The sequence below is a fragment of the Dendrobates tinctorius genome, unplaced genomic scaffold, assembly GCF_039654945.1.
Source record: "Dendrobates tinctorius isolate UK_male_01 unplaced genomic scaffold, ASM3965494v1 ptg000158l, whole genome shotgun sequence".
Lineage (NCBI taxonomy): Eukaryota > Metazoa > Chordata > Amphibia > Anura > Dendrobatidae > Dendrobates > Dendrobates tinctorius.
Window position 1 is genome coordinate 24,729,841 of NW_027361825.1, and position 26,715 is coordinate 24,756,555.

The following is a 26,715-nucleotide window of genomic DNA, read 5'->3' on the forward strand; positions in this document are numbered from 1 at the left end:
ACCTCCAGCGCCGACCCTGTGAGGCCCGAGATGAGGTGTGCTCCGCTTTGAGGAAACAGTCCGGAAGATGACGTGGAATCTCTCCTCACCGTATATGAGCGCACGACAGAGCAGGAGAACCTGCCAACTTACTAGTGGGCAGAAGTGATGTCTCCGTTCCTGAGGGGTGACACGCTAAAGGCCTACTTTAACCTCAGTCGGGAGGACACCCAGGATTCCGACAAACTAAAGGTGTGATCCTTGCCCGACTGGGGTTTAATACCTACATGATAACCCGACGGGTGTTTTCATGGACTTTTGTGGAGGCCCATACCACCCAGTCTCAGGTGTATGACTTACTGCAGGTTGTGAAAAGATGGCTCGAACCTGAGACTTTGACTCCGGCCCAGATGGTGGAGAGGGTGGTGGTCGACCGGCTGGTGAGAGCTCTGCCAGCAGCCATGCAGTGTTGGGTGGGGCAAGGGGACCCGAGCACTCTGGACCAGGTGGTGGGACTGATTGAGCGGTACACGGCCACTCAGGACATAGCTCCATTACGGCTGTCACATCAGGCCCCACCAACCCAGGAGCCTGGGAAAAATCCAAGTCCCTCTACTGGGGCCAATCAGGACCGAGCCCATACCGAGGGGGTATCCTGAAGGGAGAATGACAGCAGACCCGTGTCCCCTAAGTCAGCCCCAAGGTCCAGTCGCGCCACAGCTATCAAGTGTTGGCGGTGCCAGGGCCCTGGACATGTAGCTGCCAACTGCCCCCTGAACCCATGGATTGCTGGTATACTCGCCATATGTCTATGTATGCCCAGCCAGTCTGCACTGCCACTACCGGCAAAGCCATTACAGAACCGCAACTGTGCAAGATACTCGTTAACGGGTACCAGACAGACGCTCTCTTGGACTCAGTGAGCTTAGTGACTCTGATACATGGGTCCCTTGTTGCTGGGGACAACCCCAATGGATGGAAGGCGGGGGTGGCATGCTTACATGGGGAACTCCGAGAATACCCGACTGCGGAGGTTAAGTTTTCCACCCCGTGTGGAGAGATAAGACATGTGGTGGGAGTGGTAAAGACTCTTCTGTATGGGACTGTATTGGGAAGAGACTTACCCCTGTTCTGGTCCCTGTGGAAGACCAGGTTAACCCTCCCAAGTAGATGATTTTCCTGGTGTGGAACCCGAAGATCCCGAGTCAGGGATTCCTGCCATAGGGGTCGCCAACATAGGGATAGAGTGTAACCCCGAGAGGTTTCCCCTAGAGGTATTGGCAGGAGACCCTACCGATCCCCAAGCTGGAAGTGTCCCCTGGTAAGGTCGGGACAGCTCAGCTACAGGATTTCACCCTTGCTCGGGCACGTGGAAGGGTGATAGAGGTTAATGGAGTGGCTCAGCAACCAGGTGCAGAGGTGGTTTTTCTCCACATGGCTGTCAATCAAGACCTATTGTATAGGGTTGACAAAATCCAGGATGAAGTGGTCGAACAACTGATAGTGTCTCAATCTTACCGTCGTGCATTGCTCGAAATGGCTCACACCCAGTAACGTAGCTACCAGGGGGCCAGAGGGGGAGGTGGCCCCAGGACCGGTGCTCTGAGGGGGCCCACCAGGAGCTACGCTACTGCGACAGAGCAGGGAGAATCTGTTCTCTTCTGTGTGCACAGGACCTGTGATGAGGTCACAGGAGGGGAGGAGTCAGGGGTCACATGATCAGGGGCCTCAGTGTGTGCAGGACTCTGCTGTGCTGGTTGTCATGGTGCTGGATGAGAGGAAGTTTGTGGGGTCAGGAGGGGTTTACAGGGTGCATGTAGCAGAGCTGTGTGTGTACAAGGTGTACGGAGTGGAGATGTGTGTGTACGAGGTGTACAGAGCGTGGCTGTGTGTGTACAAGGTGTATGAAGCAGAGCCGCATGTGTACAAGGTTTACGGAGTGAAGCCATGTGTGCATTGAGTGGAGCCGTGTGTGTGCGAGGTGTATGGAGCGGAGCCGTGTGTGTATGGGGCATAGAAAGCGGAACCGTGTGTGTATGAGGTGTGCGGAGCTATCTGTGTACATGGTGTATGGTGGGGAGCATTCATACCTCCTAACCGTCCCGGATCCAGTGGGACGGTCCCGATTTTGAGAGAGAGTCTGCCCCACTGCCCCGGCCGGGAGCTTACTTTTCCCGCAGATACAGGAATAGACGGCAGAGCCCCGAGGAGCACTTTAAAATTCGCACGTGATGTTCCACTGGAAGTGACATGCTAGAAGCTGACCAGAAATGAGGTAATTTCGGGAGGAGATTGTGATGGAACCATGGAGGCACTTTAGGGAATGCTTCAGATCCATCACCGTGTCCTCCTCTGACAGCGCGGACAGCGGGATCGCCTTAGACTTGGGGATGTCAGCCATGTGAGCGGATAATGATATGTCCTACACCGGGAGGCTCAGGTGGGCACTACAATGGGAGCTGGGCTGCTATAGTATCTTTATAGAATCTTTCTTTCTCCCTGTTCTTTCTTTCTCTCTCTCTGTTCTTTCTTTCTCTCTGTTTTTTCTTTCTTTCTTTCTTTCTTTCTTTCTTTCTTTCTTTCCTTTCTTTCCCCTCTTCATGCTACCCCCCTCATGGGGTATCATGCTGCCCACTCATGGGGTATCATGCTGCCCTTCCTTATATGGGGTATCATGCTGCCCCTCTTATATGGGGTATCATGCTGCCCCCCCTCATGCGGGGTATCATACTACCCCCCCTCATACGGGGTACCATGCTGCCCCCTCCTCACACCGGGTATATCATGCTGCCCCCTCATATGGGTATCATGCTGCCGCCCCCCCCGCCATATGGGGTATCATAATCATGCAACCAGGACTCACGATATAAATTTAAAAAAAAAAACTATGCTCACCTCTCCTCCTCACTCCCATGCTGATTTCGGCGGCGGCTCTGCTCCGATGTCAGGAGCTGCGATGCAGTCAGACCGGCACAGACACGATGAAGTGACGTCATCACGCACCGGCTGTGTGTCAGAGGAAGAGGGTAATGATGAGAGAGGGAGTATCATGTGACGCTCTCTCTTCCATTATTGCGGCGCGTACTGGGGGGTTGCGCTGACGCCGCTTCCCCCTGTCTTTCGGCCCCATGGGCTGGGGGCCCTTGGGGGGTACGGGGGCCCTGGCCTGCGGACCCTTATAGCGGGCAGTGTTTGCCACAGCCTACGGCAAACACTGCCCGCTTAATATTCACTCCTCTCCATGCCCATGGGGGCGAGGGGAAGCGTGAATATTCACTTCACTTTAGCAGCGGGAACAGGCTTTTGCTTCCTGTCACCCGCTGCTGCTCTGCTGGCACCGGGGGCCCCCATAGCAGCTGCTGGTGTGCCACTATTAGCAATACACCACTGGCTGGGGGCCCCTGGAGCAGCAGGGACCCTAGGCAGCTAACCCTATATGCCAGCAGGTGTCAGTGCCTGTGCCCACCGGAGAATCCTCCGGATCTCCGGTGGCCCAGTCCAACCGTGAATGTGGGCACTGTTTTCTAAGGCACTTGCACCAGGCATTACTATATTCTATTATTATTATTATTATTTATATAGCGCCATTAATTCCATGGTGCTGTACATGAGAAGGGGATTACATACAAAGTTATAGATATCGTTAATAGTAAACAAGTTTCCAACAAATTTACAATGACAGACTGGTACAGAGGGGAGAGGACCCTGTCCTTGCGGACTTACATTCTACGGGATAGCGAGGAAAAGACAGAAGGTCGGGGGTGCAGCAGCTCTGGTGGTGATGAGGCGGCAGCTCAGGCGGTGGTGAGGTGGCAGAATGGTTATTGCAGTCTGTAAGCTTTCCTGAAAAGATGGGTTTTCATGTTCCGTTTGAAGGATCCGAGGGTGGTGGATAATCAGATGTGTTGAGGCATGGCATTCCAGAGGATAGGGGATATTCGGGAGAAATCTTGGAGGCGGTTGTGTGAGGAACGAATAAATGTGGAGGAGAGTAGGAGGTCTTGGGAGGATCGAAGAGTACGTGAGGGAAGATATTGGGAGATTAGTTCAGAGATATAGGGAGGGGAAAGTTTGTGGATGACTTTGTAGGTCAGTGTTAGTAGTTTGAACTGGATTCGTTGGGGAATTGGGAGCCAATGGAGGGATTTGCAGAGGGGAGAGACAGGGGAGTAGTGAGGAGAGAGGTGGATTAGTCGGGCAGCAGAATTGAGGACAGACTGGAGTGGTGCAAGAGAGTTTGCAGGGAGGCCACAGAGGAGGGTGTTGCAGTAGTCATGGCGGGAGATAATGAGGGCATGTACAAGAGGTTTAGAAGATTGAGGACTGAGGAAGGTATGGATTCTGGAAATATTTTTGAGTTGGAGGCGACAGGAGGTGGCAAGAGATTGGACGTGCGGTTTGAAGGACAGGGCAGAGTCGAGAGTTACTCCAAGGCAGCGGATTTCAGGTGCGGGAGAGAGCATGATGCCATTTACCATAATAGATAGATCGGGTAGGGAAGATACGTGAGATGGAGGAAAGATAATGAGTTCAGTTTTGTCTACGTTGAGTTTTAGAAAGCGAGAGGTGAAAAAGGAGGATATGGCTGATAGACACTCCGGGATTCTGGACAGCAGAGAGGTGACATCTGGGCCAGAGAGGTAGATCTGAGTGTCATCTAGAGAGTTGCTTTAGAATTTGGAGGTCACACAGCACCACACAATAGGTGCAGTAATAGGGACACATACGGCAGCAGCGGCTCAGTATTGGGGTATCAGCAGGATGAGCAGTTTGTGCAGGTTGAGAATAGTCCAACTGGTGACAGTACTGAAAATATGAGAAGTGAAACGTGTCTTTGTTGTATTCTCTGCAGCCGAGTCCTGGCTGGAGAATTGTCATGTCGGTCTGGGCCAGATGAAAAAGACAGGAAAAGTGAACGATTCCATCAGAAAGAACGTCAGCGGTAAGTCATTATCTGTAACTCTGCTGTAATCACTTATATGTTCTGTAGGATTGGTATTATTTACCACTGACCATGTGGCGGTAATATCAATATTGTTTTTTTTATATATAGATTATTTTTGGCAACAGCGCGGTCATTTGCTGAGGTTCTCTGGTTAGGGCCCACTCAGAAGTTTCTCCCCCCCGAACCAAAACCCTAGCTATGCCTCTGCTCACACCAACATGCTGGGAAGGCATTTAGAGGCCAAAAAGATGCAGAAATGCATACTGCAACTTTTTTTGGCCTAAGGTCTACGCTGAGGTTCAGAGGTACTGTGACACGTGTCCGGAGTGCTAACTGACCTCACCCACTGCAAACTACTGGAATCCATTGGTACCTCTGCCATCATAGAGGTACCTTTTGAGCGGATTGTGATGGATCTAGTGGGGCCGATAGTAAAATCTACCTGGGGTCACCAACACATATTGGTGGTCGTGGATTACGCCACCCGGTACCCGGAGGCCATTCCACTTCGGCACACCTCAGCCAAACTTATTGCCCAGGAGTTGTTTGCCATGTTCTGTCACCTTGGGCTACCGAAGGAGATCCTCACTGATCAGGGGACTCCTTTTATGTCCAAAGTGGCAAAGGAACTGTGCAAGCTTCTAAAAATAAAACGGTTGCGCACGTCGGTGTATTACCCCCAGACCGACGGGTTAGTCGAGTGCTTCAACAAAACCCTCAAATCCACGTTGAAGAAAGTAGTCTCCAAGAATGGAAGGGATTGGGGCATGTTGTTGCCCTACTTGATGTTCACCATTTGGGAGTTACCGCAGACTTCCCCAGGATTTTCACCCTTTTAGCTACTGTAAGGCAGGCATCCTAGGGTTCTGCTGGATATAGCCAAAGAGACGTGGGAGCAGGAGCCTACACCCCATAAGAGTGTCATTGAGTATGTGGCCAACATGCAGGACCGAATTGCACTGGTCATGCCTATAGTAACGGAGCATTTGGTGGATGCTCAGGCAGCGCAGAGCCGCATATATAACAAAAAGGCCACGGTCTGCACCTTTAACGCGGGAGATCGGGTGTTGGTTTTGTTGCCCACCACCGCAAGCAAGCTTATGGCCAAGTGGCAAGCGCCATATGAAGTTTGGGAAAAAGTGGGCGAAGTAAACTACCGAGTTTACCAGACCGGGAAAAGAAAACCAGAACAATTGTATCATGTTAATCTGTTGAAAGTGTGGAAGGACCAGGAGTGTATGCTTGCGGAGGGGACTCCCAACATGTCATCTGTGGACCCTCTGGACGGAGGCTGAGGAAGAGGTAAAGATAGGAGACACCCTCTCGAAACAGCAGCGGCGAGAGGTGCGGAAATTGGTACAAGGGAATACTGATGTATTCTCACGTTTATCCAGTCGTACCTCTGTCATCCAGCATGACATTGTAACCGAGCCTCACATAAGGGTACGAATGAAACTGTACCATGTGCCCGAGGCCCGGAGACAAGCCATCACAAGTGAGGTGAAACAAATGCTTCAGCTGGGAGTAATTGAGGAATCTTGGAGTGACTAAACTAGCGCGTGGCCCTTGCCATGTTCCAGAAGTTGATGGATATAGTGCTGGAACCCCTTCGGAAGTATGCATCAGCATACTTAGATGACATTATCATCTTTAGTACTGACTGGCATACCCAATTGTCCCAGGTACAAGTAGTGGTAGATTCGCTTAGAGCCACGGGCTTGACGGCGAATCCCAAGAAATGTGTGATAGGGCTCGAGTAAGCCCAGTACTTGGGTTACGTGATCAGCTGTGGGGTTATCAAACCCAGGGGCGGGTTGGGCCGGGTGGCAGAGAGGCAAATGTCTCCCAGACCGCTTCCCCCAGCAGCAGGGTGAGGGGGTGAAGGTAACTGCAAGTGATGAAGTGGGGGGTGTAAGGGGGACTGCACATGATGGAGTTTGGGGGATAAAGGAGACTGCACATGATGGAGTGGGGGTAAGTGGGGCTGCACATGATGAAGTGGGGCTGTACATGATGGAGTGGGGCTGCACATGATGAAGTGGGGGAGTGGGGCTGTACATGATGAAGTGCGGGGAGTGGGGCTGCACATGATGAAGTGCGGGGTGTGGGGCTCCACATGATGGAGTGGGGCTGCACATGATGAAGTGGGGGAGTGGGGCTGCACATGACAAAGTGGGGGCTGCACATGACAAAGTGGGGGAGTGGGGCTGCACATGAAGTAGGGGTAAGGAGGACTACACATGATGAAGGGGAATGGGGCTGCACATGAAGTGGGGGTAAGGGGGGGATTGCACATGATGAAGTGGGGGGAGTGTGGCTGCACATGATGAAGTGGGGAGAGTGGGGCTGCACATGATGAAGTGGGGGGTAAGGGGGACTGCACATGAAGTGGGAGTAAGGGGGACTGCACATTATGATGTGGGGGTAATGGTGACTGCAAATGATGACTGTGGGTATGGGGGACTGCACATGATGAAGGGGAGTGGAGCTTCACATGAAGTGGGGGTAAGGGGGAATGCACATGATGAAGTGGGGGAGTAAGGGGGATTGCACATGATGGAGCGGGGCTGCACATGATGAAGTGGGGCTAAGGGGGGCTGTACATGATGAAGTGGGGGTAAGGAGGACTGCAAATGATGAATTGGGGTGTAAGGGGGATTGCACATGAAGTGAGGGTAAGGGGGACTGCACATGATGATGTGAGGGTAAGGGGGACTGCACATGATGATGTGGGGGTAAGGGGGACTGCACATGATGATGTGGGGGTAAGGGGGACTGCACATGATGATGTGGGGGTAAGGGGGACTGCATATGATGATGTGGGTGTAAGGGTGACTGCACATGATGACTGGGGGGTAAGGGGGACTGCACATGATGAAGGGGAGTAGGGCTGCACATGAAGTGAGGGGTAAGGGGGACTGCACATGATGAAGTGAGGGGTAAGGGGGACTGCACATGATGAAATGGGGTGTAAGTGGGACTGCACATGAAGTGGGGGTAAGGGGGACTTCACATGATATGGGGAAGGGGGACTGCACATGACGATATGGGGGTAGGGGGGACTGCATATGATGATGTGGTGGTAAGGGGACTGCACATAATGAAGTGGGGGGAGTGGGGCTGCACATAAAGTGGGGGGTAAGGGGGACTGCACATGATGAAGTGGGGGGTAAGGGGGACTGCACATGATGAAGGGGGGAAGGGGACTGCACATGATGAAGTGTCTGAGGGGGGACTGCATATGATGAAATGGAAGGGGGATTGGGGGCTGCAAATGATGAAGGGTACTGCAGATGAAGTGAGGGGGTGACAGGGGACTGCAATGCATGAAGTAAGTGGACTTCAAATTAAAGTGGGGGGGCTGCAAATGATGAAGCAGGGTAGAGGACGGGGGACTGCAAATGATGAATTCAGTGTGAGTGACGGGGCACAGCAATTTAATTGAAGGTGGGGGGTGGGGAGAGCAAATGATGAATTGAAGGTGGGGGTGGGGAGAGCAAATGATGATCTAGGGGAAGAACAAATAATGAATATTGAGGGTGGGGGAGTAAATGATGTATTGATTGTAGTGTAGAACAGTTGATAATGAATAGAGGGTGGGAGAGAAAGACATGACAATGATTTGGGGTGGGAGGGGCATGTAAATATAATGAATCGGGGTTAGGGTTACAGCGGGAGGTACATAGTGTGGGGCGTTGAGGGTTGTTAGGGATGGCGGAACGCACTAAATAATAAATAATAATAACTGCGTTCGCCGCCCGGGGTCCTGTTGACGTCACAGGACTCAGTGGAATGCACTCTTGGGAGGAAGACGATAAACCCCACCTTAGCCCGCTCTGTTGGGAATCGCGCGGCCAGTAATGAGCTGGATAGAGCACTGGCTCACGAAACCCCTACAGGTGGCGCTGTCACCAGAAAATTTATCGTGCAACGGGAGGCCGGATCTTGTCGGCGAATGCGTGGATGTGGCCCCACGCGAGACAGCCTCTGCGACTGCCTGGGCAGCAGCCGCTGTAGCATTCGCAGCTGAGGTGGAACTCTCGAGGGTTGCCAACCTGCCCTCCAGCTGCTGAATGTACTGCCGTAGGTGCTGCTGGTCCGCCATTACTAGCCAGACCCTGACGCTAGTATAATGTTAGGGACGGCGTAACGCACTAAATAATAAATAATAATAAGTGCATTCGCCGCCTGGGGTCCAACGTGCAGAAGGTGTTACGCTGCTGCTATGTAATGGCAGACGCACTATATGACGGTATAACGCACGCGGATTGAACGTCACCTGGAGTGCGCTGGGCGGTCTCTGTTCCTTCACAGAGGCGCCGAGGCGTTAAATACAGAGACCGAGCCTGTTGATGTCACAGGACACAGTGGAATGCACGCACGGTATATGGTCACAGGACTTGGGCCCAAGACACAGGGTCCGCGTCCCTCTTGACCTACCGTGCGTGCGGCGTCGCAACCGCGTACGCCAAGAAGTACTGCTGACTGCAGCGCGGCGACAGACACTGCCGCAATACGACAATGCCCGGCAGCAGGCACACTGTCGGACGCTAGCACTGTGGCGGATGCGTACTGTGGCCTGTAGCTTGCCACTGACTGGCGCTGACTCTATCACTAGTTCCCTATCAACACACGTAATATCAGAGGGAGGGGAGTCTTAATGACTCATTTGCAAGTCCAAACATCCGTCATCATTCACACAGTTAGCAACTAGAGTCTATACTAGCGCATGTGTGGCGCCCCTGAGGCTCAGTCGCCACAGAGGTACTGCACCTCCTCCTGAGGTGTGGTGCCCCACCATCCAGGTGGCCCACATTGCGGCTCTTTGCTTGGAGAGTAGCAGAGCACCTTTGGTGGTTCCCTGCTTGGAACACTAAACGTGCTGGGAGGCGGGTGGAGTTGAGAATACATGAAAGAGCGGGAAGGTTTAGAATTACAGGTCAGTCAGACAGTAGGGCAGTCTGAGAGAGGAAGCCACTCAGAGAGGAGTAAGGAAAGAAGATCCCAGAGAGAGGGATTGAGGAAAAAGGTGCTGCAGCAGACCTCAGTGACCTGGGTCTGCTGGCACGGGAAAGGAAAGAAGGAGAAAGACATTGAACTGAAATCTGATCTTCCATAAGAGAGAGATTAGTACGGAACGAAGGAGTAAAAGGGAACAGAGGATGTGGGTTAGGAGAGAACCCTGCCTAGAAGTTCTAAGCGTAAGGTCGGGGCCCGGTCCCCGAGGTTGTATGGATGCTAATGGTCCTGCAGCAGACACCGGTGGAGTAGTGGGCACTACTCCCATCTAAGAATTGGGGGCACAACAGCAATTTGGATAGAGAGCCGGGACACAGGAGTAAGAAGTCCCCGAAGCAGGCTACAGCTGTCTGCCGTACAAGTAGAGTTCTTGGGAACATCTGTCAGGAGGCACTCCAGTGTAACTCAGTACTAGGAGTACTTCACTGCCCTGGGGCTACAGCTTCACCTGTGGGGAGCTTCACCATCTTGGCTGCAACACACCACCAGCCCCAGAGGATCTGCAAGCAGCGTCGGCTTAACACCTCACTTGCCGAACACCACAGGTGGCGTCACAAACTATTAATTTAACTACATTCCACCACCATTCAACTTCCCCCATTACTTGGGCGCCCAGGGCCATGGACCGGGTCACCGCTGCTGTGACACATCCCCCTGACATTGGCCCGGTACCGAGTACCCCACGGCCCTGGGAGGGCGACCCAACTTGGCGTCACGAACAGGATGATGAGACCCGATGCCATCGGGTTCTGTGTGCCTAAGATTTGTTGGACTTGGAACTTTTGAGAATGTGCAGAAGACCCAATTTAATAGACTGTAAAATTAACATTAAAAATGGCCGGTCGCGGAGAAGGGCGTGACGATATGGGAGGTCCTAGGAAAAGACCGCAAACAGTCTTGGGCCTCCCCTGCCTGAATTACTATGTGACAGCAACATGGCCCACCCCCCCGAGGTGTTCGTATACTGGCTTGGTATGGAGGCGCTGGAAGAAGATGCCGCCCCAAGAAGGAGGGGCAGAAGCCAGTGGCGGGAAAGGGGCCGAGGCAGGAAGAACGCCAGAACGCCATTGTCACGGTCACGTGTGTCGGGACGCAGATGATACCGCAAGGCGGACCCATAACACACGTGACCCTGGATACACCGCCTCCAGTGGGGCGAATTTAAACAATAGAACGTGCAGGTGGATACGCCGCCTCCACCTGGCGAATTTAGGTATTACACGTTATACAATAAATCAAATGATAAAGGGGGAACCTGGGAAACTTTAACAATGGTGGGCCCTGCGATAGGGAATGTTGACATGGAGACCTCCTAAGCTCCCCTGAGCCAGTGTCCCTGCACTCCTTACATTCCCTAAACAGGCTCCGCACCTGTCGCCGCACGCGTACCTTAACGCCCTTGCTCACCCTGACCCTAAACCCTCACTAGGGAATGGGTCGGTGCGGAGACTAATCCCACCACTGCACTAATAACACACGAGGAAAGAGACAATACAGGGGAAACACCACTTAGCTTTGCTCTGTTGCGTGCGCTCCTAGCAACAGAGCCCACCACCTGCGTGCATCTTCTCCTCCACCCGGATCCATCACCATAACAGGACCCTTCACCTTAGTGCAGTCTTGGAGCAGAGTCCACCACCAGTTGCAGCTGCTTAGAACCAGAGTCCCAAGGATGAGTTCAGCTTCTGACCCAAAGTCGAGCATGCTTGAGTCCAGTTCAGCAGCCAAGTCCCACATGGTGAGTGCCACTCTCCATAGTCGCCACTCCACCAGTCCATGCAGACACTTCCCGCCGACACCATCACTGTGACTCCACCACGCCATGCCAGCCCTTCGTCCAGACACCATAGCTGAAACACATCCCCCCTGGCTAAGCTGCGCAGGACTCCTCACCAGCTCCATCCTTCCTCCAGGCTCTCCCACTCAGAGTGAAAACAATCTCACAATATCACAGCCAGTGAGTGAACACCCTGAGCACACCTTTATAGGGTGTCACACCTGATCCATAATTAAGTGCAAAAAACCCTAAAGTGCAATACCACTCACCACCACCGGGGACAGTCAAGACACCTTGGAACTTTCCAAAGTAAAAAAAGTTCACCCAGTGCAATTTAAAACTGTCAGATCACTTCAGATCATGACAGCCATGATGAAAGAAGAGGGAAGGAGGCCTGCGGAGCACGGGGAAGCGGATCTCCCCGGCGCCATGGCTGAAGGCTCGGACCCTGCTTCTAATATGAATCGATGGCAGCTGGAGATTGCCCGGCTGACCCAATGTTTGCGACTGAGGCAGGAGGCCCTGTGGAGGCTGAACTGGCAACACGCCCGGGAGGGGCCTACGCCTGCGATAACCGCCGCTGCTGCACTGGAGCTTCCCCAGGCAGATTCTGTGGAGCCTGCCGCCATCACACCACCGGCAGCATCCTGAGCCCCTTCGCTGCCGCCACAGGAAGAATTGTATGAGGCTCCGGGAGCCGAAGCGGAGGAAAAGGAGCTTCCGCCCATACCTGACGCGGCTGCGCAGGTCCTGCCAGAGACCCCTGCGGACCCGGAGCCGCCGTTAGCTCCACCGCCATCTCCGGTGTCCCACCGAGCAGCGTCCACTGCCACTATGCCTGCACCGGAGCAGAGACCGCACCGCTGGGAGGCACCAGGTATATACCCCGGCCCTCCTAATGGGTTGCCCCCCGAATTCACGTTGTCAGAGGCTGATTTGTGGGAACTCGAAATGGGGCAGTTGGAAGAGTCAGCTGGGGGCACTAGACTGTCGGAAATGGGGAGGTGGAAGAGGTCCTTACTGAGAAGGGTACGGCTGGAACAGGTGCGCACGATTCGGCATCTTCGGGGATTGGAGGAGTCTAGGTCACTTTGGGTTAGTGACCTCGGGATCCCTTGGCTGCCGAGTCCCCATGTAGTCGCCTATCAGCGCCAACAAGCTGTGGCATCCTTCAGGTGCTAGGCCACTCACCAGAGCAGCGGAACCACCCGTCGATGAGGAATAGTTGATGGGTATCGATATGCATCATGGGTTCCCTTTACCACAGCTACAAGACCCCAGTCGGCAATCACATCAGCTGCCACAAACCTGTCACTTGGCAAGCAACCAGCAGCAGGATGAAGACACCCAAAGTATCTCATCTGGTAGCAGTTCCCAGTCATCAGCTTCCAGAACCCCAGGAGGGAACAACAACCATTAGTAAATCTCGTTACCCAGGAGGGTATTTGCACAGTTGTGCTTTGTTTTCTATTATGTTTTAGTTTAGGGTTTTTTCCAGTGTTCCCCTGTTTTGTTGGCAGCCTTTATACTTGAACTACAGAGATCATGAACGCTGAATGGTCCAGAACTGCAATTGTACATAGTTTGCACCTCTTTAGGTGCCCTCTCTTGGTTTTACATAGACACTTTGCGAAGATAAGGTCTACCTCATCTGGAGTATGACTCCAATCAAAGGACACTGCAAGAGATCCCGGCTGGGAGCAGTGTCCAGCGTTTACAAGAATTGTTGAAAGTTTTAATGTGAAGTATTTGATAATGATGTGTCTTATGAGAGTATTGGTAACTAGGAAATGGCTTTTATATAGGATTACGGATGTTTTGATACAGAGCTGAGAGATTTGAATAAAGAATTGAAAATGTAGATGATGAACCAGGCAACACGGTTGTCACTCAGAGTTAAAAGAAAGTATAAAATGTGCACTAAAGATGGAAAGAAATGTATTGATGAAGAATACTGAAGTGATAGTGAGTAACAGACAATAGCACTTTGAATTACGTATTGTATTAAAAATTGCACTTTTGACTTAAGATTTTAGATAGTTAATTAAGAATTGTTTGCAACGTTCAAGAATGAGTGCCTCCGACATTGGGAAGTTTAGTATAAGAAATGTTTGCTTAGCATTACAAAAATTTTGCATGTTCCTGTGTTGTCAATTTTGTTTGCTTTGCAGCCCGCGGACATGCTGTGTTTAACGGGGGGTATGTGGCGCCCCTGAGGCTCAGTCGCCACAGAGGTACTGCACCTCCTCCTGAGGTGTGGTGCCCCACCATCCAGGTAAGTTGGAGGCTCCTGACCACACTCCAACATCTGCATCCCACACAACAGAGTAGTTCAGCAAAGCCACATTGCGGCTCTTTGCTTGGAGAGTAGCAGAGCACCTTTGGTGGTTCCCTGCTTGAAACACTAAATGTGCTGGGAGACGGGTGGAGTTGAGAATAAATAAAAGAGCGGGAAGGTTTAGAATTACAGGTCAGTCAGACAGTAGGGCAGTCTGAGAGAGGAAGTCACTCAGAGAGGAGTGAGGAAAGAAGATCCCGGAGAGAGGGATGGAGGAAGAAGGTGCTGCAGCAGACTTCAGTGACCTGGGTCTGCTGGCACGGGAAAGGAAAGAAGGAGAAAGACATTGAACTGAAACCTGATCTTCCATAAGAGAGAGATTAGTACGGAACAAAGGAGTAAAAGGGAACAGAGAGGACGTGGGTTAGGAGAGAACCCTGCCTAGAAGTTCTAAGCGCAAGGCCGGGGCCCAGTCCTGGAGGTTGTATGGATGCTAATGGTCCTGCAGCAGACACCGGTGGAGTAGTGGGCTGTAAATGCACTACTCCCATCTAAGACTTGGGGGCACAACAGCAATTTGGATAGAGAGCCGGGACTCAGGAGTAAGGAGTCCCCGAAGCAGGCTACAGCTGTCTGCCGTACAAGTAGAGATCTTGAGAACATCTGTCAGGAGGCACTCCAGTGTAACTCAGTACTAGGAGTACTTCACACTTAAAGGTGCTATAGAGGAGACGTTCAGAAAGGCACATGTTGGCGGAGTGTTGGAAGGCAGCATTCCATCTTGCCTGGAGGTTGACGGAGTCCCTGACCCGGAGGACACGGCACAGAGGCAGGCACCTGTGTGTACTACAGACTGTGAGTAAAGCTTTGGAACTACAAGCCCTGTTGTCCTCCATTCATTCTTGTGCCAACGCACCCGGCACCGCTACATCAGGGTACCGGCTTCTACAGCGATTGTGCCTCTCCTCTAATTCCACATCTACACTGCCCTGGGGCTACAGCTTCACCTGTGGGGAGCTTCACCATCTTGGCTGCAACACACCACCAGCCCCAGAGGATCGGCAAGCAGCGTCGGCTTAACACCTCACTTGCCGAACACCACAGGTGGCGTCACAAACTATTAATTTAGCTACATTCCACCACCATTTAACTTCCCCCATTACTTGGGCGCCCAGGGCCACGAACCGGGTCACCGCTGCTGTGACACATCTCCCTGACACCGGCCCGGTACCGAGTACCCCACGGCCCTGGGAGGGCGGCCCACATGGCCGAGCAGCCATGCGAACCTTTTATAGCTGGGACCTTCCGGAAGCTTCCTGGAAGCTTCCACATCCCTGAGATGGACCAATCAGATCTGGAGAAGGACCTATGCATGTGACTCCCGATCTCCAATGGAGATCTCTCACTGGAGCGACGGAAGGACTTAGCCTCTGGAGTGGCTTGCTGCTGAGCATCCTGCATCGCTATTGCTGGCCCAGAGGTGGCAGCAACAGCCAGACCCACAGAGCTGGTCTGAGCAGAACGTCGGGAACGACGGGGCTGCTGAGCAAGCTCCTCTGCAGTCGATGGAGAATGGGAGACTGCTGAACGTGAGGCTCTGGATTCCTGCTTTGCCACTGCAGGAAGCCGACGCCTTACATTACCCCCCCTCCTAGGGCCCCCTCCCCTCTGAGCCTTCCAATCCACCAAATAAAACTTTTTGCCACGCACCACCCTGCGTCCCACAATGGTGTTGACCGCAGCCTGATATTTCAGGCAGAGAGCCACACTAAGTCGCCAGGACCAAAAGTTGGAGTGGGGCGCCGATGTGTGTCGGCGGATGCCCTCATTCTCTCCTTAGGGGCTGGAATGGCATGCTGGGCGCGATCCCAAATGTCACGAGCTTCCACTGCCCGGTCTGCCCCCGGCAAGGGATACAGTATCCCAGCCGGCCTCTGCCTAGAGGACCTGTTCCGAGCACAAGAGGAGCATCAGCGATATCCAGCGGGGGGGGGGGAACTGGTTGGAGGTGTCACATGTTGCGTCACAAAATCGGTGACGCTTTAGCAATATTGCCAGCGATATCGCTATGTGTAAAAGGCCCTTTATACAGACCTCCTGTGTATAATGTCACTGGTGATTAGGGATGAGTGAGCATATTTGTGTGAACTCGTCACTCGGCGAGTAATGCGGTACTTGCGGTACTCGGAAAATAGCGAGTATTTCACTACTCGCCTCGCTATTCGGTTCTCCCGCCCAGCAGTTGCCAATCACAGTAATGCCGCACCCTTCTTGGTTGTGGGCGGCATTACTACTCCTATGAGCGTCCTAAGCCCTGCCGCCGCCATTTTCTGCACATTGCGTGCAGAACACAGCTAGTGTAGGGAGAGTGTGAGCAGCTGCTAGGGAGAGTTGTGTTTTTTTGGTTCAAATCAGCCAGAAATCCTCTGTGAAACCCAAAAGCTTTTTTCAGAGCTGAAAGTATAAGGTCAGGGTGGGACTGAGTAGTGACCGTTTTCCCAGCTTTTTTTTAGGTCACATTTACCCCTGCAGGGCAGGTTTTTTGTGCAGTTGCGGTGCTGTGTTCACAGCGAATAGCATGCACGGTACTGCACAACTGACACGCAGCCAGCACCGCTGTCTTGTGTGGTGTCTGGGGTGCGTATTCTTGCCTTAAACCTCAGAGCAGTTTTTTGTGCTGTTGTGGTGCTGTGTTCACAGCGAATAAGACGCACGCACGGTACTGCACAACTGACACGCAGCCAACACCGCTGTCTTGTGTGGGGTCTGGGCTACGTATTCTTGCCTTAAACCTCAGGGCAGTTTTTTGTGCAGTTGCGGTGCTGTGTTCACAGCGAATAGCACACATGGTACTGCACAACTGACATGCAGCCAGCACCGCTGTCTTGTGTGGGGTCTGGGCTGCGTATTCTTGCCTTAAACCTCAGGGCAGTTTTTTGTGCAGTTGCGGTGCTGTGTTCACAGCGAATAGCACACATGGTACTGCACAACTGACACGCAGCCAGCACCGCTGTCTTGTGTGGTGTCTGGGGTGCGTATTCTTGCCTTAAACCTCAGGGCAATTTTTTTGTGCTGTTGCGGTGCTGTGTTCACACAATCACAGCGAAAAGTACGCACACACGGTACTGCACAACTGACACGCAGTCAGCACTGCTGTCTTGTGTGGTGTCTGGGGTGCGTATTCTTGCCTTAAACCTCAGGGCAGTTTTTTTGTGCAGTTGCGGTGCTGTATTCACAGCGAATAGGACGCACGCACGGTACTGCACAACTGACACGCAGCCAGCACCGCTGTCTTGTGTGGTGTCTGGGCTGCGTATTCTTGCCTTAAACCTCAGGGCAGTTTTTTTGTGCAGTTGCGGTGCTGTGTTCACAGCGAATAGCACGCACGGTACTGCACAACTAACACGCAGCCAGCACCGCTGTCTTGTGTGGGGTCTGGGCTGCGTATTCTTGCCTTAAACCTCAGAGCAGTTTTTTTGTGCAGTTGCGGTGCTGTGTTCACAGCGAATAGCATGCACAGTACTGCACAACTGACACGCAGCCAGCACCGCTGTCTTGTGTGGTGTCTGGGCTGCGTATTCTTGCCTTAAACCTCAGGGCAGTTTTTTTGTACTGTTGCGGTGCTGTGTTCACATAATCACAGCGAATAGTACGCACACACGGTACTGCACAACTGACACGCAGCCAGCACCGCTGTCTTGTGTGGTGTCTGGGCTGCGTATTCTTGCCTTAAACCTCAGGGCAATTTTTTAGTGGCAGCACCGCTGTCTTGTGTGGTTACTGGGGTGCGTAATCTCACCTTAAACCTCAGGGCAATTTTTTCTGCTGCTGCGGTGCTGTTTGTAAAACACAAAGCAGTACTAGGCTGTAGTGCTACCTTCCAGAAAGCACTAACTGCTCCTTGTTCCCCAATATCTGCATCTGCAACTATGGCAGAAAAATCCAAAATTCCTAAAAAAGCTGTTGTGAAGGGACAGGGACGTGGATGTGGGGTCGTTGTTGCCCAACAAGGCACAGAGTCTGGGAGATCGAAGAAGGTTGATGCATCTAGGTTCCTTGTGAAATTTCCCGGTCTGCAACATAAACAGGCCTGGAAGCCAGAAGAACAAGAGCATATACTGTCTTGGATGGCTGATAAGGCCTCAACGAAATGTTCTAGCAGCACCCAATCGTCCATGACAAAACAGAAAACAGTCTACTGTCCATACAGATAACGCAGGGTCATCCTATTCTCACCCTGTTCCTAGTTCATCACCCTGTAAGGAGTCACAGGAAACATTTGACACCAACCTTGGTCACGCCGAGGATCTGTTTGATCCATTTCCTTACATTGCCTCTCGCCTCTCACTGCATGACATTGAAGAGGAATGTGAGGGGGTATCGTCTGTTGAAGATGGCCAAATATTTGAAACCCCACGTCCAGAAGAAAGCCACTTTCAGCCACATGCAATACCGGGTGAAGAGGTGGAGGCTGATGATGATGACACACAGTTGCTATCTGGCCAGTCGCCAATATCAACACGGAAGGAGGATGACATGGACGACGAGGTGGTCGATGATGAGGCCACCGATCCGACCTGGGCCGTTGGCACGCATAGCCAGCACAGCAGCACAGAGGATGTAGGTGGATAAGTAGCATCAACAAAGGCACCAAGGGCTACTGGTTTGAGCAGAGTGCGAACTGTGTCAACTGTTGCCAAGAGCAATCCCTCTGTGCCACAAGTCAAGGCAAGGGTGCGTTCAGCCGCTGTCTGGAAATTTTTTTCCGCTAGTCCTTCTGAACCAAATGTTGTCATCTGTAGCATCTGCCATAGGAAGCTGAGCAGAGGCCAGGACAAAGGCAACCAAAGCACCACCAGTATGCGGAAACACATGGCAGCCAAGCACCCTAGTCGGTGGGCTGACCAACAGGGTACCAAATCAGTGTCTGCGACTGCGGGTCGACCCACTGCCATGTCGCCTGTGATACGTCCTTTCCAATCTGCTGGGCAGGAAGCAGGTGATCATCATACCTCTTGCTCACAAGCTGCAGTTGCACAGACACAGGCCACAACAAGCTCATCCACTTGTTTGTCCCAGGAAAGCGTCCAATTGTCCGTGCCACAGATGTATGAAAGGACGGGTAAATACCAAGCCACACACCCACAAGCACAAATACTGAACGCGCACCTTGCCAAGTTGCTAGCTGTGGAGATGTTGCTGTTTAGGCTTGTGAGAATACAGTCTTTCCGTGATCTTTTGGCTGTGGCTTCCCCACGATACTCGGTTCCCAGCTGGCACTATTTTTCCCGGTGTGCCATCCCCGCGTAACACCAGCATGTTTTAAACAATCTAAAGCATGCTCTCACCAACGCCGTAACCGGTAAAGTCCATCTTACAACAGACACGTGGACAAGTACTGTACTTGTGGCCAGGGACGATACATCTCTGTCACAGCACACTGGCCCAACCTGGTGAAGGGTGGGGCAAAGTCTCAAACTGGACCATCAACACATATCCTACCCACGCCACGAATAGCTGGCCCAACCTCAATCAGAGTTTCCGCCTCATCATATACGTCCAGTCTCCCCACTTCCTCCTCCTCCGCCTCATCATCCTATGCTGAATTACCCCCCACATCACTCCCAAGTTGGGAGCTGTGCAGCAGCGCATCGGCAAAGCGGCAAAACGCTCTGCTGAAGCTGATCTGCTTAGGTGAAACACCACACACTGCAGCAGAGCTGTGGCAAGGAATAAAACAACAGACAGATCAGTGGCTCTCCCCACTGCAACTCCAACCTGGTTGTCTGTGACAATGGGCGTAACCTGGTGGCGGCTTTAAAGCTTGGGAAGCTGGTACACGTGCCATGCATGGCTCATGTTCTGAACCTGGTGGTGCAGAAATTTATAAAAACATACCCTGACTTGCCATACCTACTTGAGAAGGTGCGCCGTATTTGTGCCCATTTCCGCCACTCCTCAACCGCTGTTGCCAGTCTTGCAGGGCTTCAAAAGCAATTTAATTTGCCAAACCACAGACTTATTTACAACCTGCTAACACGGTGGAACTCAACATATAATATGCTGGCAAGGGTTAGTGAGCAGCAGAGGGCACTTTCTGAATACCAGCTTAAACATGCCCGTCACACTGAGACTCAGCCAAGACACATAACAACTGTCGAGTGGGTGTGGATCGCTGATATTTGTGAGGTGCTTGATAACTTTGAGTACTGCACCAAGCTTGTGAGCGGTGATAAGGCTATTATCACCGTACCCATCCCTATGCTATGTCTGCTGAAAAAAATCGCTGCAGAATCAAAAAATTGAATCTTTGCATGCCCAGCAGCTGGGTATGGAGCAAGATTTCACAACGGGTGATCCTACCCAGTCCAGCCGATATGATCAGGTAACATTGGGGGATGAAGATGATGATGAAAATGAGGAGGGAGAGGACTTCTTTTTCAGTGTTACCGAGGTGACACCTCATGCTACAGAGGGAAATCCCAACCCCAGCTTCATGTCTGTCCAGCATGGGTGGGCTGAAGAGGAGGAGGTGGAGGAGGAGAGTCAGTGTGAGGAGAGGATGGGTATTATTCCTCCTTCAGGGGTCACAGAACATTTGCCTCTTTGCAGCTTGGCACACATGGCACACTTCATATCTGACTGTCTGTGCCAAGACCCTCGCGTAATCCATATTTTCAATAGCAACCTATACTGGTTGGCTACCTTTCTAGACCCACGGTACAAGGACAAATTTCCTTCGCTACTGTTGCAGTCACCAAGGGGTTTCACAATGGAATCCTTCAAGAAGGCCATTGTCAATCATTTGATGGCAACAGCATCCTCAGACACCACTGCTAGCAGACATACCAGCTCTATACAACAGCATGCATTAATGGGGAGAGATACACCAAGCAGGTCCAAAAGAGGTGGTGGTAAAATGTCCACAAATTGGGCTATTTTCAATAAACCGGCTCAACACCAAGGACTAGCTGGAACAGTAGCAATGTCAAGGAGGGAGAAGTTGAACAAGATGGTCAACGACTATCTAAGTGACCATACCTGCGTCCTTCCTGACGCTTCTGTACCGTTTATTTACTGGGTATCCAAGCTGCATAGTTGGCCCGATCTCTCCTATGCCTTGGAGGTGCTGGCTTGCCCTGCTGCTAGTGTGATGTCAGAGCATGTTTTCAGTGCCGCTGGGGCAATCATCACAGATTAACGCACACAGTTGACAACAGAGAATGCAGACAGGCTGACTCTGATAAAATTTAACAAGGACTGGATTTTGCAACAGTATTTAAGCCCTCCAGACGACAGTATCCCAACCTAAAGTCACCCAACACATTTTATTTTTAAAATTGGTGATCACATCCATCCCTTCCCACACAAGCCCCTTTTCTTCTTCTTACACATGTTTTCAAAACCTGCTTCTGACTCATGTACCTCATGGTCAATAAGCTAAAAACAATGTTACGTTAATTAATTTTTCCCATCGGAGGCACTTGTGATGAGAGTGAGACCCTCCTTCCTTTATTAACCATGGTATCATGCCCCTTGGGCTAGTTTTTGGAGACACTATGGCTATGTCTGGACACTGGGCACCGCCACCTCTATGCTAGTAGCCCTAGCTTCATCATAATTGTTCTTGATAGTGATATCATTGAGGCCCCGGTAGTCGATGCCTGGACGAAGAGCCCCATCCTTCTTCTTCACGAAAAAGAAGCCCGCGCCTGCGGGTGAGGAAGACTTCCGGATAAAACCTCTAGCCAGATTTTCCTGGACGTACTCAGACATGGCTTGAGATTCGAGAGGATTCAAGGGATAAATTCGGCCCCGGGGTGGTGTAGAACCTGGAACGAAATCGATGGGGCAGTCATAAGGACGATGTGGGGGCAGGCACTCTGCCTCTTTTTTGTTGAAAACGTCCACGAAGGACCAATAGGCTGAAGGCAAACCCCGGGCGCCGTTGGAATCCTAGGCGACTTGATTGGCTGAACGGGAAGAAGACATGAAGAGTGGCACGACTGACCCCAACGAAGAATGTCCCCAGATCGCCAATCGAGGACGGGCTCATGGGTCCTTTACCACGGAAGACCTAAGAGGAGCATGTGGGATAGCGAGGGCAATACCAAGAAGGCTATCTTCTCCCGATGTAGGGCTGCGACTTGTAATTCCACCTCTTCGGTGACCAGGGTAACGACCTCCCGCAGGGGAGCGCCGTCGACAGAAGCTAACTGCTGAGGAGACTCCAAGGTATCCGCAAAATTTTTGACCGCCTCGAGCTGGATGAAATTCCCGGCAGCCCCTGAATCAATATAGGCCAGCTCAAAGACGCGGGAGGAACCAAGATTCAATAGGACAGAAAGGGTCAAGGGGAGAGAGGTATCACTAACACCTAGGGAGGCCTCTCTTACCTGTCCTAGGCGGAGGCGTTTCCCGGCCTCACTGGACAGGAGCGCAGAAGATGGGAGGAACTGCCGCAGTACAGACAGAGTCCCTTGTCGAACCTCTCCTGCCGGCGCTGCTCTGCCGGTTTGAGGCGATCTACCTGCATGGGTTCCGACGCCGGGACAGCGGAGGTAGAGCCAAATTGCGGACCGGAGGGGCTGCGGGTTGCTAGGGAAACACGAGGAAGTCTTCTCTCCCTGGCAGACTCGCGGGAGCACTCCTGGAATCGCAGGTCAATGCGAGTAGCCAGGGAAATGAGATCCTCCAGGGACGTGGGAGTATCCCGACCCGCCAGCTCGTCCTTGATACGAGCAGACAAGCCCCACCAAAATGCTCTCACCAAAGCCTCGTTATTCCACCCGAGCTCAGAGGCCAGGGTGCGAAACTGAATGGCATATTGGCCCACCTAGAGAGTATCCTGGCGGAGGTTAAGGAGGGACTCCGTAGTTGAGGCCAGGCGTCCCGGTTCGTCAAAGACCTTGCGAAAGGTCTCGAGGAACGTGGAAAGCTGGGAAACCACCGGATCGTCTTGCTCCCAGAGGGGGTTTACCCAGGCCAATGCCTCGCCCTCCAAGTGGGATACCATAAAAGCCACCTTGGCACGATCCGTGGGATATTGCTGAGGTAGCAACTCAAAGTGCAATTGGCACTGGTTAAGGAACTCCCTGCACAATCGGGGGTCTCCGCCATACCACGGAGGCTTAACTAAACGGGGCGGTGGATGTAGAAGCAGCGCCTGAGCGGGAGCAGCCGCGGCAGACTGGAGAGAGAGGAGTCGACTGTCCACCGAGGCCATATAATTTAAAATATGGCCCTGAGTATCGCGTTGCTGGACCAGTTCCTGCTGGAGACTGGCCAGCTGAGAGGCACTTCCGGGATCAGAGGGCTGTAGTGCCGATAACCGGGATTCCATAGACTTTAAGAAAGTCATAATGCGGACCTGGTTGTCACGTAGAGTCGCCAGTTCCTTCTGGGTGGCTGCTGAGGCACCAGTGGGATTCATGGCCTGATCATACTGTTAGAAACCCTGAAGGTGAACCCACTGGACCACGGCAACGAACCTCCCCTGGGCGAGCGGACTAGGTGGACCACCCCCTATACAGGGAGTGTTAGGGACAGGCCCAGAGGAAACTATTACCGCAGCAGCTGGTACCTAGGGCAGAAGCACAGAAGACTGGACTGGGGTAGAACGGCAGGAACGCAAGAGACTGGACCGGGGTAGAACGGCAGGAACACAGGATACTGGACCGGGGTAGAACGGCAGGAACACAGGAGACTGGACCGGGGTAGAGCGGCAGGAACACATGAGACTGGACCAGGGTAGAACGGCAGGAACACAGGAGACTGGACCGGGGTAGAGCGGCAGGAACACATGAGACTGGACCAGGGTAGAACGGCAGGAACACAGGAGAATGGAGCTGTGGGCTGGCAAGGCAGGAACACTGGAACATAGGAGAGAACAGGTAACATATATGAGAGAGTGAGACAGGAGACGAGACGTGGAGGAAGCGGCAGCGGCGAACGCCAGCAAGAGGGGCCAGAATCACAAGGGAAGGCAAGTGACAATCAGGCAGCGTCACTAGGGAGCGACGGCCTGATATGGGAGCGTGGGGAGGAGCTCCCGGGTCAGGGTCCTCCTGACCATAGAGAGGACCTGGTGGAGTGACCGGCTCAGAGAGGAGGAAGTGCTAGTGCATGGAGAGGGCTGCGGGGAGCGCGCTCCCGGGAGGAAGTAAGCGCTGTCGTCAGAGCAGGGGCACAGACGGGGACGCGCCGGGAAACTGCAATCTGGTGAGTCCGACGGGGCACAGGGAGCGGTGGCACGGCAGAAGGAAGTGGTGACGTGACACAGACCTGTCTTGCTTCCTTCATCAACTATGATACAGCCCCTTGGGCTAATTTTTGGAGACACTATGGCTATGCCTGGACTCTGGGCACTGCCACCTCTATGCTAGTAGTACTGGCTTTATTATAATTGTTTGGCCCTTCAGACCTGCCTTGCTTCCTTCATCAACCATGATACAGCCCCTAGGGCTGATTTTTGGAGACACTATTGCTATGCCTGGACACCTGGCACGGCCACCTCTATGCTAGTAGTCCTAGCTTCATCATAATTGTTTGGCCCTTCAGACCTGTCTTGCTTCCTTCATCAACTATGATACAGCCCCTTGGGCTAATTTTTGGAGACACTATGGCTATGCATGGACAATGGGCACGGCCACCTCTATGCTAGACCTGCTTTGCTTCCTTCTTCAACCATGATACAGCCCCTAGGGCTAATGTTTTGAATATACTAAATCTATGCCTACACATTGGGCAGTGGCACAACAAGGACAGTAGTCCAAGCTTTATAATTGTGAATCCCTTTTGATGATGATGATGATGATGATGGGTGGCTTCTTCCTGCGTTAACCATAACACAGTCCCTAGGGCAGATTGCGCTCCTTACACCACTTACACACTTAGCTGTCAGAAGATCGCCTCCATCATCAGTCGCTCTTACGTCTCTTCTGATATATCACTGGCACTGCGTAAGTGGCGTACGAGTCCCGCTCTTCCGGCAAAAAAACACAGGACTTCAGATAGTGTTTGTACAGTCTAGTGAAGCAGTGGTGTAAAAACAATCATGCAGCCCCTGACCAGGTGCCCCCATGTTATATACATTTGTTTACAGCATACATTTTTTAACATTTACACATTTTTCAGCCTTTTCCTCAGCCCCCAGACCGCTTTGTATTGTCCAGCAGACAATTACTCGCATTTTCCATTGACTTTCATTGGACTCGCTATTCGTACCGAATACCCGAGTATTAGGGTATACTCGGTACGAGTATAGCGAGTCCGAATACTTCAGTACTCGTTCATCCCTACTGGTGATCACTGTATTACCTGTACACTGACACTATACACTGTATACTATATACAGCGGTCCTGTGCATAATATCACTGGTGATCGCTGTATTACCTGAACACTGACACTATAAACAGAGCTCCTTAGTATCTGATGGAGTATCTCCTCCTGAGATTTCAATGCCGAGATGTCCATCTGCGCTTGCGCGGCGGCCATTTTCCGGGAAGCAATCCACCATACAGGCATGGATGGAACGGCAGAGCCCCGACGCAGCACGGGACAGAGCCCGGCGGCAGGCACCGGGGGACACAGCGCGGCGGCGGCAGCACCCCAGGGACCCAGCGCGGCGGCAGCACCCGGGGAACCCAGCGCGGTGGCACAATAAAAGGTATATTTGCATTGTAAGACGCACCCCTATTTTCCCCCCAAATTTGGGGAGAAAAAAGTGCGTCTTACAAAGCGAAAAATACGGTATTTATTTTTAATAGTTTAGAATAGAGAAGGGACTGGCCGAAAGAGTCTACCATGTCGTGGTATCAGCTTAAAAATTATTTTGGCCAGAACAAAATCTGCTGGTTATGAATGTGATCTGGTGTTTGATGGGAACTGTTAATATCTGATCGGTGAGTATGTGGTGGTGAACTTGAGTTTTTCCAAGAGTAGGCGGTGGGACGGTGGAGGCAGCGCTGGTGTGGAACCTGGACGGAGTCTCAAGTGAACCCGAAAATTGTGCCAGTATGGGACCCCGAAATTCCTAGTGGAAGCCCTAGTCTGTCTCATAAGCTGCAGACCGCAGCTTCCTGAGAATTCAGCGTGCTCCCCCAGGCAGCGTGATGACATTATTGTCTCATGCCGCTCTGCGGACCGGAAGAGAAAATGGAGGCTGCAGTGCCGGGAATCAGGATGAGGTGAGTATAAACGGTATTATTTTTAATATGGAGTACAGGGGCCATCCTACTATATATATGGGAGAACTGGGGCTATTATACTATATATATGGAGATAACTGGGTCCGTCATACTATATATATGGGGAGAACTTGCTTGATTCTGTTCCCTTATCTCTGTAGTAAGCTCGGTCCTGCTCCCTTTTCTCTATAGTAAGATCAGTTCTGCTCCCATATCTCTGGAGTAAGCTCCGTTCTTCTCCCAAAACTTTTGAGCAAGCTCTGTTCTGCTCCCATATCTCTGGAGTAAACTGTTCTGCTGCCATATTTCTGTAGTAAGTTCTGTTATGCTCCCATATCGCTGGAGTAAGCTCGGTTCTGCTCCCATATCTCTGGAGTAAGTTCTGTTCTGCTCCCATATCTCTGGAGTAAACTCTGTTCTGCTCCCATATTTCTGTAGTAAGCTCTGTTATGCTCCCATATCGCAGGAGTAAGCTCAGTTCTGCTCCCATATCTCTGGAGTAAGCTCAGTTCTGCTCCAATATCTCTG

General features: G+C 52.1%; 1 protein-coding gene and 1 long non-coding RNA gene across 3 annotated transcripts in view; one reads left to right on the forward strand and one right to left on the reverse strand.

Moving 5' to 3' along the window:
• The window catches only part of LOC141051975 (uncharacterized), a 212,860-nt gene that overhangs the window by 35,600 nt on the left and 150,545 nt on the right, over window positions 1-26,715 (reverse strand). The gene's annotated exons all lie outside the window — the stretch shown is intronic.
• The window catches only part of CRX (cone-rod homeobox), a 68,172-nt gene continuing 65,541 nt past the window's right edge, over window positions 24,085-26,715 (forward strand). The window contains exon 1 of the mRNA XM_073549131.1: window positions 24,085-24,219. The gene's annotated coding sequence lies outside the window, so the exon portion shown is untranslated. The remainder of the gene's footprint in view (window positions 24,220-26,715) is intronic.